Here is a 12778-nt window from a genome sequence, read left to right on the forward strand (position 1 = left end):
CAAGGTCTCAGCCAGCTCTCGCTAAAAAGGCATGACATTTATGTAAAGCAGAGAGGAAAATTATTCTCAGCACGACAGCGCCAGCGAGACATTTCTGTAACGGGGCATTGATTGGAGTAAATTTGGACCATTTCGCTGCCACGATGCTCATAAATAACTAACAGGGATAGAGTTGAAGAAACGACGTAACTTCCCCGGTGTGACAAAGAACTGTTTTTTTTGTTCATTTCACTTCCCTCTACGGACTCACATTCACATTATTGAGAGTGTTTGGGTTTACTGCCTTGCTCAAGTGTACTTCTATGTTACTCCCAAAGCTGATTTCCCCCGAAATGTCTTCTTGTCTCTTTGCTAAATTCGACAAACTCTTTCAAATGCTTTTTAGTGCCAGCCCAGTGCTTTAATTTGACTGAATCCAACCCTGATGGATATAAGAGGAGGCTGGTTGAACAGTTTAATGACCTCTACATTAAGAGTGCAGTTAACTCTGCCAGGAGATTATGTAGTCGGTCGTGTGAGTGTGTGTGCATGAATTTAAAGTTTCTTTAAATATTTATCGGTTACTTTTCCCAAGTATTTATCTGTTACTCCTTCGGAAATCTGCATGAACCACTCTTCACATCGGCATAAATTACAGCCACCGCACAGCAATTATTTAAAAAGAAAATGGGTCACTTGTAAAGCTGGTTCACCGGTTGTTTCCTTCTTCCAAAACGATGATGAAGAACACCAGGAGCAAACGCCAGGAGGATGACTGGTGTGTTAACTGCATGCCAAATGAATCAGACCACACATGGCCAAATTGCCTCATAAGTTACCATTTGATTGGTTGCTGATAAGCATAGTAGCATTTAAGTAGGGCTGTCAATCGATTCAAATATTGAATCGTGATTAATCGCATGATTGTCCATAGGTAATTGAGATTAATCGCAATTTAATCACACATTTTTTATCTCTTCAACATGGGAATGGGCAAGTATGTTTGCTTTATGCAAATGTATGTATATATTTGTTATTGGAAATCAATTACCAACACAAAACAATGACAGATATTGTCCAGAAACCCTCACAGGTACTGAATTTAGCAAACAAAATATGCTCAAATCATAACATGGCAAACTGCAGCCCAACAGGCAACAACAGCTGTCAGTGTGTCAGTGTGCTGACTTGACTATGACTTGCCCCAAACTGCATGTGATTATCATAAAGTGGGCATGTCTGTAAAGGGGAGACTCGTGGGTACCCATAGAACCCATTTACATTCACATATCTTGAGGTCAGAGGTCAAGGGACCCCTTTGAAAATAGCCATGACGGTTTTTCCTCACCAAAATTTAGCGCAAGTTTGGAGCGTTATTTAAACTCCTTTGCGACAAGTTAGTATGACACCGTTGGTACTAATTCATTTTTTCGTTTGCTAGTTTTACATGTCAGTATCTTAACGCCAGCTTCAAAACTGAGCCCACTACAACCTAAAAATTGCGTTATCGTCATAACTTTGACAACACTAATTTCTAATCTAGTGGTGTGGTTGCAGATTGCAACCAACTGAGCACCCCTCCGCTCACTCCTCCCTTTCCAAGACTGTGGGAACGTGAGCCACAGATTGCAAAACCATGGTAACGCCATTCACGTTGCTCAAAGGCCATCATGGTTATACACTAATGAAAACATAGTTGTGAATAGTATATTCCATCTCTGCTAATAAACCTCCTAAATCTTACATACAGTTCCTTTAAAAGGCTATTTTCTTTAAACAGAGTCTGGCGCAGTGCTCATTCCACATAGAACGCACCGGGGTTACATAACATCACTTCGAGCAAACTTCATGGAGAACAATGAGGGCAAAACAGCATCACCCATCTGTTTTAACCGAACGTCACGTAGGCAGGTAGTTTTTTTTTTACCTACTACAGTGTGCATATTGAGTTTTGCCAATTATAATGCCGTTGGTTATGCAGGGTTTGGGAGCGTAGGCTACATTATATGGTACGGAATTAATTAACGAACTACATGATCAAAGATACACATTAGTTTGATTGATTTATTTTAATGTGGAATGTAAAAACACCCACAAGGTCCGTCACATTGCCTCTGGTACAATAAGGTATATTAATTATTCGATATTTCAATTGTTTATTTACACAGTTTGTACATGTTGTACCCATATATTAAAATGGACCAGCTGCGTAAAAATAGATATGAGCAACAGTGGTCGTTTCAGACACACCTGGCGGAGATGTGCACTCTGACTAAGGGGGACGCATGCATTTGAATATCGTGGACCATCAGCTCATTATCTCTGCCGTATTTGCACACATCATTTGTGTACTGAAAAAAGCACAAATGGAAATATAAAAATCGCCTATTCACAGCTGCGGGTGTAGCTGATAGATGGTGGTTTGCCTCTGTGTGGGTGCGAAGCGTTTGGAAACCTGCAGCGTGTGATTTAACTGTGAGCGGGGAATGGATTTCAGTGGCCCTGTAATGGGGGGGCTGGGTGGAAGGAAAGGATGACTTGGCTCAGGATGAGAGTCGTGCACCCGTAATGGATGCCAACTGAGGGGTAATCATAGCAGACACAGGAATTAGTCCCATCAGTACTGGGAGACGATGAAATATGAAAACCGCCGTATAATAAGTCAAGAATTCTTCTGCTTTAACAATCTCAGGGAGGAACTTGATGCTTGGAAAGTAGGGAAAAAACAGCTTCTGTTTGCTTTGTTGGTCCTTACCCTGGATGCATATAGTCGATGCTCCGTGAAAAATAGGAGATATACAGCATGGCCAATTACGCGTGCCTCTTGCTGATAGTCGGAGCGTAACGGCATCAAATACGAGGTCTTTGACAGATTATCATATGGGACCACCAGGCACTATGTGAAAGCACTAATGGTGTTTGCTCTAAAAGAGAGAAGATGGAATTTACTGTACATGTTCATATAATCTTTCAGATCTAAACGGCTCTGCTGCCATTTAGAATACAAATGAACAATCTGTGCTGTGGCTTTCCTGCTCTAACAGGCCAATTACAGGGAGAAGGTGAACGGTGTGGTGACAAACTCAAAAGAAAGAAAACTCAGTATTCATTTGGGTGCGATTAGTCGATTAAACGTTGCTACTATTGCTCGTCGGCACCAGAAATACTTATTTTTTTATTAATGTCTACATTTATATAACATTGAAATATGCTGTCTGATGCTGGCTGATGAAAAAGTCGTTTTTGAAAGGCTAAACGCCAACAAATATGTATTTAAGCAGAATATTTCCTTAGATACTATATAAACATGTTTTGAATTTCAGTAATGATAAGAATAATCTATCTTTTTTTCAATAAGTTTTGAGTTTTGGATTTAGGAGTGCGACAATTACCTGAATACAGAGATACAGAGACGATCAAGGGCTGAGTGCCGTATCGCTCGCTATGTGTTTGAGAGAGAAAGAGACGGTGGAAGGTGACAAAACTTGCACACTAAGATACTAATGGTAGCCTAAAAGCGATGCTAAACCATGACTCCTCTTAGACCACAGTCCCCGCTGGCGTTTCATCAAATATAACACTACACACCGGGTTCATGAGGAACATTTCTAACCGGACGACCCAACATATTAATTTCAGCGGCATTTAAAATACTATTTGGTTCGTGAAAAAATGTCATTAATAATTTCAAATGGCTCTTATACACAATGATTAACCTTATAGATTAAATTGTGATCCATTGTCACTGTTTTCTGAGTGTTTTCTTACTGTTAAACTAGTCAAATAGTCTAAGTTTAAACGTAGACGTCAAAGAAATTAGTCATTAGGAACTTCCCTAGTATTGACATTTTTACATCTATGGTGCTAAATAACTAAATAAGCATCCTTTACTTTTAGACATAAGTCATATTTCTAAATACATGTCGTTTATACATTTTGCAGCGGTCAAAAAGGTTGTCCCTGTCTCCATGTGATCCCTTATCACTGGTTCCATATGTCGATGTGTAAGGGACACTGTGTAGCTCTCACTGGTGTGCTATAGCTTGATATTCCAGTCACATTGTTACAAGGTGCAGGCGACAGATGAAAATTGACTCACTACAGCCTTTTTTCCAACCATTGTTCAGGACCCATTATAGTAGAACATGTGTCCGTAAATACACAACAAATAATAGTTAATTAATATCACGCAATAAAGGAATATTAAGACACTTAAATTCTGATATATCCAAGATTAAAAAAAATGCATCTGTTCGCTAAACATAAGTTGGTGTGGTACGGTACAATAAAAAACTGAAACATAACATGACATTTGTTGCAAAAGGCAACAATGAACAAATGTTATCTTAAATAAGAAACAGCAAAATATGAAATATTCATAACACAACTGTGTTTTGAACTTCAAACAACTCAAGCAAACGACTGTATGGCGACATTTCTACGCACAGACTTTGAAATGCACAGTGTCTTGAGCTGTTTCATGGACACCAGCTTCAAAATACAGCTAGCCGGATCACCCTGAGGGAACGTGGGATAGTACACACAGAGGCAAGGGGATTGTATGCATTATGGGTCATGTCCAGGTCAACCAGAGAGGAGCTTTTCGTCCCCCTGTTTAATACAAATAACGCTTAGAGGCCTGAAAATGTAAAATCCAGTTATCCAGAACAACAAGAGCAAAGAGGAGAGAAAAATAAACAGGATTTTTGAGTAGAATATAGAGATTTTTTTCTGTTTTCCTCGAGTGTTGATCATCTCATCCCGTCAGATTTGTATTGAGGGAAAAATAGATTTGTGTTTATGTGTCTACTGTATGTTAGATACACCAAAGCACTGCAGACATCCACATTTCGGCCTGCCATAACATTAATCAAAGCCACTTTATCTGCACTTAATAAAAACCAAAAATGCTCTTCATTAAAAGTAAACTTTAGCCATATCTCTTATTTTTTCTGTTGATATAGCTCCAGCAAAATGCTGATGATATGTATATTAATGAGCTCATCATTTTTATTTTTGTTTTCTCATATTTTTAACCACTAAATTGGACAAGAAATTAAAACTGGGTATAAAATGTATGCGATTCTCTTCTCAGCATGTTCATTTTCACAATGGAGAGGCTGTCAGTCAGTCAGTAAAAAGGCATCATTGTTCTTGACCAGCCTGCTCAGCGGTGCGGCAAACATATGATAAAATATACTGTTCACAGGGATCTGAGCACATGCTGCAAAACTGGGAACAAGTCCCCAGATAATACTCCCATCAACATATTATAATATCTGCAAAAGTAGAGAGCCTAATTATGAGTAGGACTTGTATGACCATTCACAGTTGGAAGGGTTTCAAGTGTAGTTTCAAACAGTTTGACTAATTAACGTCAGTTAAATGAGGTCCGCCATATTTTTTGAAAGGTAATTATATCGTTTTACGATTCACTGACCATTTGTCACCACTGAGTATAAATTAGTTCTTGTCTGCTTAATTGTGCCTCAGCATATCGGGCGAAGCGAGGGGAGATGAAAGAAATGATCCCAGAGATAGTTCAAAGTTTTCGACGTTTGGCTAAAGATGATGTGCCCAGGGGGGGAAAGTAGCAAGTTGAAAGCAAAGTTGGCCACTGGGCCTGTTAAAGCGTCGATACGATGCTTTGTTAAGCTTTGAAACAGCAGGGCAGACGCTGACTACTATACTGAGCTGCACACTAAAAAGTGTGTCACATCAACAAGCAGACAGTGTCAGTTTCTAGTCTTTTCATCATTGAGCTGCTCAAACGTCTGATCCAAGAGGATCAGACAGATTTTCTCGGGATAACGTCAGGCTGCTTTGATGTTGTTAAAGGACCAGTACGACAATGGGGGTTGTATGACTGGTGCTTTCACTCTACTCTCTGGTGGTTAAGAGGTAGAGCAGGAAAAAAAGGCTTTCAGTTAGTTATTGGTAATTTTTTACAGTAAGATGCACTTACTGTTCAAAGAAAGAGATGGTCATCCCCACATGAGGTCAGGGACAGCGTGAAGCACCGCACACTAGAAGAGAAGAGCAAACACACCACAAGGTGTCACTTGAAAGAGTCATATTTTACATTAACAGCTTCATTTTCACTTTTGTTTGACTTTAAAAAGAAACAAAAATACCAAAGCTAGGGCTGCAACTACTGATTATTTTCATCATCAATAAATCTGCAGATTATTTTCTCAATTAATCGATTAATCACTCGGTCAATTAAGTGTCAGAAACTGGTAAAGAGTGTCCATTCTGGTTTCCCGGAGCTCAAGGTGACAACTTTAAAAGTCTTATTTTGTCCAAGTAAGCCAAAGATACCTCAAAATTGCAGAAGCAAAACAGCAAATATTCACATTTGAGAAGCTTAAACAACATCATCATGGCATTTTGTTCTGAAGGGGACCCCAGGTGAATAGGGTAAAAACAAAATTAACTAATAAATACCACCATGAAACTTCCCCAATTGATTACTTACATTAAAAAAATATATTTTTGTATGACAAGTAGGGCCGTCAATCAAATAAAATATTCAATGGTGATTATTCGCATGATTGTCCATAACTAATTGTGATTAATCACACTTTTTTATCTGTTCAAAATGTACCTTAAAGGGAGATTTTGCAAGTATTTAATACTCTTATCTACATGGGGTCGACAAATATGCTGCTTTATGCAAATGTATGTATATATGTATCAATGGAAATCACTTAACAACACAAAACAATGATAAATATTGTCCAGAAACCCTCACAGGTACTGCATTTAACATAAAACATATGCTCAAATCATAACATGGCAAACTGCAGCCCAACAGGCAACAACAGCTGTCAGTGTGTCAGTGTGCTGACTTGACTATGACTTGCCCCAAACTGCATGTGATTATCATAAAGTGGGCATGTCTGTAAAGGGGAGACTCGTGGGTACCCATAGAACCCATTTACATTCACTGATCTTGAGGTCAGAGGTCAAGGGACCCCTTTGGAAATGGCAATGCCACTTTTTTCTCGCCAAATTTAGTGTAAGTTTGGAGCGTTATTTAACCTTCAAATAGCAGCCAGGCGTAATGAAAGGCCTAGTCTACATATGCAAATGAGGTCTTATCTAATGCTAACTGAGAATCTACAGACGCAAACAGACAAAGTATAATAAAATAAACACCTAATTGTGTATTTTCTATCCAGTAGTCTGGAAGAAGACATGTTATGGAAGCAAAATAGCCGAAAATCTCAAAATGACCAGTGCATGTTGGCGCCTGCGGTGTCTCCCCCTTAAAAAAAATCCTCAGGTGTGTTTCCTCCTGTCAGTCGTTTGTTGGAGCGAGGATTTCCACACTCAGAACGATGGCTGCCGCCTGCCACGTCCACGCTGGGCATACGGGGGACAGCCTTTCACCTGAGTCGTGCTAGGCTGGGTGCCCATCAGCCGCGACGTCAAAGCCCCATTACTGCCTGAGTATCAGCTGTCGACATGTCACAAGGACTCAGAGGAGGAGCCACTCACCCAGGTGCCTTTTCTCACTTTTGTTCTACTTATTTTTCATTCATCAAGTCGCACTCCCCGGCAGAGCCTGATATCTGAAGATTGAAGGTCTTTGTGACTCTCTGACAGTGTCTGTCACAGGATCGCATCACTTCTAAAGGTGGAGTAATAGAAACTTGGGAAACTTAATGTTACAGCTGAGTGAGTTTTATCCGAGGGGAAAGTTAAACCACTTTCACAGTGAGGGTGGGGGGGGGGGGGGAAATAGCGATGCTAGTAGGGACGAATAAGGTATAATTTATTTTCTTTAAAAGGTTCTTCATTGTACATGTGTTCTCTCTGCTGTGTGGATTCCTTTGCACTCGTGAGCTGTGTTGTCTAGTCCGCTGAAGCTAAACCGTGAAACCCAGCGGGAAAGGCTTAATTACCATTTGATGAGTTTGAGAACAAAGCTGCTGCGTTACAAGTTGAAAATTGGTTATCGGCTTCTGGAGCCGGTGCTATAATTTGGTCCTGGTTGTGTTCAATGTTTCAGTCCAAATTGTTCTGTCACTAGAGGTTATGCCGGGAAAAAAAGAGAAGACCTCTACAGAGACTGAGGGGCTCTAATTGTCTTATTTCTTTTCCGGAAGCGAAATTCTGTGGATGGATCCGGCTCGACAAGAGAGTGGGGAATATTTATCAACTTGACAAAAAAAGAAAATGGCAATTGTGTTTGTTCTCCGCACACAAAACACTGTTTACCTGTGAGATCCAAGTAAATGGACTACTTTACTTTACTTGATCAAATCTTTGAAATTTGCATAGCTGCCTGTCCAGGTAAACATCCTATCAAAGCAACAATATTGCCACAGCAAATAATTTGAAACTCAAGAGAGAGCCGAGGAGAAAAAACAACATTACTGCAATAAATACCAAGAATGTTTCAGTTCCTCAGGTACGCTTGGTTGATCCAAAACCAATAAAGTAAATGATTTTTGTGCATACAATTATGCAAATAAGCAGGACACCATCCCTGTTGCCAGACAGAACTTCAATATTGGACGATTCTGCAACTATTTTGGTGATCGATTAATAATTGAAGTCATTTTTCAAGCTGAAAACATTCAAAAAGGTTCCAACCTCTCAGGACAGTTTGCTGTTTACATCATAGTAAATTGAATATCTTTGGGTTTCAGACTATTGCTCACACAGGACAAAGTATTTGAGGACATCTCCTGGAGCACTAAAACATTTGATGGTGATGGGATGGGGACTTTTTCACTGTTTTCTCATGTTTTATGGACCAAACTATTCATTGATTAATCACGAAAATAATCAGCAGATTAATCAATAAGAAGCCCCAGTTCTAAATTTTTAACATCCAATATCAACAAGGCTCTAAATATTGCCAGATGCCATGTAAATGGTTTCAAAGCCAAGTTCTCGCCACCTTAAACACAGGAACCTGTGAGACCAGCACCACCAAATGGCGTATGAAAGACACAGTAAGCGCTAGTCATTTTGCGTGCAATAAAAACACCGTTCTTGCTTTAAGCGTGTCATCTGTACGCCGTGTAGTCTGTATTAACTGCGAGTAACTGGTGGACGGGTCCAACAAACACAGGACTTTCAACCAGGTGACCGGTGTTTGTGTCCTTAAGTGTTACGTTAGTGACGTTCAATTAGTTTACATAAGCCCAACCATGATGTTTTTCCTAAACCTACCTAAGTGGTTTTGTTGCCTTAACCTACCTGCGGCCATTAAAGCAGTTTTTATGTGTGGTGCACAAATAACATGCAAAAGAGTTGTACAAATGATACGCAAAAAGGTCATGACATGTGGAATATCCTTGTAATGTCATGCTATTTATAATCCTTCCCATGAGGTTGATGAGACTGCAGCCACTGGCAACCACAGTGGGACCATTATACACCCAAACACTATTCATCATTCACTGAAGGCTCACAAGGGACAGTAATCCTTCTGATATACAAGGTACATTCTTTATAATACATAGTGTAAATATAGTAAAAGTATTAGTAACATAAATGTGTTTGTGATTGCAAAAGGTAAAGCTTGGTAGTCCGTACAATCCTAATAAACCTTAAGCGATGAATGAGATATCATGGTGCTGTTGGAATGGAAAAAAAATATGAGAATACCGAGGGCAAAGACACACCTGACATTTTTAAAGAAAAGATTTAATATATCAGAAGCGAATAACTTGTGGCACTTGAGTGTGACAAGATTACTGATGCACAATATGTGATTTACAATCGAGACTTACAGGGGGGAGTCATTTAAAAAGCTCTGAAGCATATGAGCTCCATCTAGCACTGCAGTGAAATAGTGTATTATGGAATATAATAGCAAAAGAAACTATTAATAGCAACATAAGAGGAAAAATACTGCTGCGTTTTCTAATACAGTCTATTGCAGTTCGCAGCGCTGAAAACCCTTTCGTCAATTCCCTCACACAAGAAACTACTTTGTGCATCATCACTCATCAGATATTGGACGTAAAGATGCACTGAGATGCAGTAATGCACGATACGCACGCCACAATGGCGGCCGCGAGGAAAGGCTTACCTGTCACTTTATCTAAATGAGATTTTTATCGATTCCAATGCTCCCTCCGGTTGTGCCATCGCACTGTGAACCGAGGCTGACTGGGCTTTAAATATGAAAGGTAAAACGCTCAAAAAGGACATGATGCACTTGGCATTTTACAGGTAACGACCTATTCCAGCTGTCTATAAGTGGTATGATGCGCTGTTATGTCAGCAATCATACATAGTATAGTACTCGCTTTGACATTTACGTCTGGATGTGTGCAGATAACAATTTTGGAAAGGTTTAATAGGTGAAAAACGTGGCTTTGTGTTGTGTTTTTTTTTTTTCTGGAGCTGCACACTGCAGCTGACTAATACCCGGCATGCACAGTCTCTGCCAACATTCACTATTTTCACATGTAATGAAAAGGTCACGACTACCTATTTATACCCCAGACTAATAGCCAAAGCCAAATGTGAGGTCAACGCGGAATACAAATTACGAGGGCCGACTCTAGTGCAACATAACATGCTAACATTTTATTCCCAGGCCCTTTGGAAATAAATGAGAACGCCGGACCAAAGGGCAGAGGCGGTGGTTAGAAGTGAGTTTATTCTACAGTTAAATAGCAAGAAGTCGGTGATTAATGCTGGGAAAAAAGAGAGAGAATTAATTCACAGCATTAGTCCAGTTCTGACGAGCTCTTCTGCATTCAAAACTTAATATTTAACTTATCTTTATAAAGATAATGTCCCCAATCAAGCTATATTATTCCCTCCTGCAGTGAGTTAAAAAATAAATAATAAATCACCTGCCAAGCCGGCCTGAATTATGGATATCACACAGCCCTGTATCGCATTTTTATGAATGGAGGCTGAGTCGTCTAGGATTTACAGTGTTTTACAACAATGTTTCATTAGCGAAAAAAAACAAGCTTTGCTCCTATTTGCAATGTGTGGTTAAACATTTGCTCGGCATGCAAAGCAGAGAGGAAATATCATTCTGCAAAACTGTTCAGGCGTTCGTGTTTGTTGAGCCTGTTTATGTGCGACGGCGCCGTCCAAAAAACAAATTTCTCTAAAAGCGCATTTATTTGTCTTGCTGCAAAATGAGATTACGCAACGTCCGTGGCAAGATTATAAATTCAAATTGTCACAAGTTGTACTAATTATAAATCATAGTTGGGCTCTTTAAATAATGGCCACATGCATAATGATGATGTTTTGGATTAAACAGAGGAGGGGGTCTCAGGAAATGGGCATAAATATTGCAGCTTGTATTAAAACTTGGCAGCGAAGTCCACATTAGCCTTTTCATTTATCAACGAAGGGCTCGCTTTAAGGGCTATCCATTGAATGACATTATTTAGCACTCGTCCGTATGGTAAACATGATCGAACGCCCGGTTATTACAGTCTAGGGCTCCCAAGATGGTGTTGGAATCGGTCTGAATGCTCACTTCAGGGTGAACATGTGTCTGAAAGGGATGTGATTTCCTACAGCTAAAGTGCACAGCTCTAATTAAGCTACGGCGTAGCCTTTCTGTATAATTACAGTCAGCGGTGCTCCGAGCGTGACTTTGGAAACCAACAGATAACTCTGCCCCTCGATTGTGGGGCGCCGTTTTAATTGCAGGTGGTCGCGTACTGTAATAAATAGATATGGGTTGTTGTCAGCTAATACACTATTCATTAATCATGCATGGGCCTATTAAGAGTAATACATTATTTAATGATCTGAAGGCTGTAGTGAACCCCGGGGCCTACAGTATGTCTGCGGTGTCAAGAAAGGAGTAAAAAAACGGAACAAATTATTGTTATATTAGGAAAAGTAGTGATATTAATCAATAGTAACATTAGTAAGGATAATTATTTTTGGCTTGCAATCAGCTTGATCTTTGTCCTTGTATAATACACATTTTAATAAGATAAAATGGGCAGCACAGATATGTTAATTTAGTAATAGACAAGTGTCCTCATTTTACCTGCAGAGAGACTTTATTGTCTTTCAGAGGACCTCTGACCTCAAGATGAAAATGGTACCCTCAAGTCCTTTACAGACATGCATACTTTATGATACACACAGCTTTAGGCAAAAACCGTGCAGTCATTTAAATGTAGTATAAATGTGTTATTTTCACCTATTCTAAAATGATGTGTTTGAATATTTCTGCATACTGGGGTCCCTAAACAGGCTTGGAATTACATACATTGGGTATCACTGTAAAGCTGAGACTCTTGTGGATACAATGAGCCCAACTGTATTCATGTGTGATAATGTTAGTCCCCCTAGGAGACATTTCATTGCAGTGAGACCATTTCTTTTTTTTTTAAATTGACCTCACTGTATAAAATGACCTGTGGTGACCTCTAGGATAATCACAGCCTCATGAAACTTTACAGCCACAAACTAGAGACCTAGAGCATTCAGAGGATGGATGGCTTTCCTAGCTAGATTGACAATAAGGGGGTTTCTGAGCAGTTTACACAACAGAAGTGTTCGCCATCTAATCGCCAAAAAATGCAATTCTTGCAGAAATCTCCAAATGTCAAAAGTTTTTTAAACCAAATCACAGCATGGCTTTTTCTATGGTGTCCCTCAAGGTCTTGGTGTCTTAATGTGGTATTTTGGAGAGATTATTAATCATTTTTATCAATTCTCGATTGGTAAATTTTTTTTAAATTTAGCACCAAATCTGCGTAGCAAATGGTATCACCCCAAAATCTGCTGCAACAACTTAAGTAAGCATGGAAATGGCCATCATATACTTCTATCATAATTT

At 39.5% G+C, this 12778-nt stretch overlaps 1 long non-coding RNA gene across 1 annotated transcript in view; it reads right to left on the reverse strand.

Annotated features, from left to right (window-relative positions):
• LOC119483917 overlaps positions 1–12778 on the reverse strand; it is a 289619-nt gene that overhangs the window by 255991 nt on the left and 20850 nt on the right. The window contains exon 2 of the long non-coding RNA XR_005205849.1: positions 5945–6005. This is a non-coding gene — a long non-coding RNA (uncharacterized LOC119483917). The remainder of the gene's footprint in view (positions 1–5944; positions 6006–12778) is intronic.

The sequence above is a fragment of the Sebastes umbrosus genome, chromosome 24 (genome assembly GCF_015220745.1).
Source record: "Sebastes umbrosus isolate fSebUmb1 chromosome 24, fSebUmb1.pri, whole genome shotgun sequence".
In the NCBI taxonomy this organism is placed as follows: Eukaryota; Metazoa; Chordata; class Actinopteri; order Perciformes; family Sebastidae; genus Sebastes; species Sebastes umbrosus.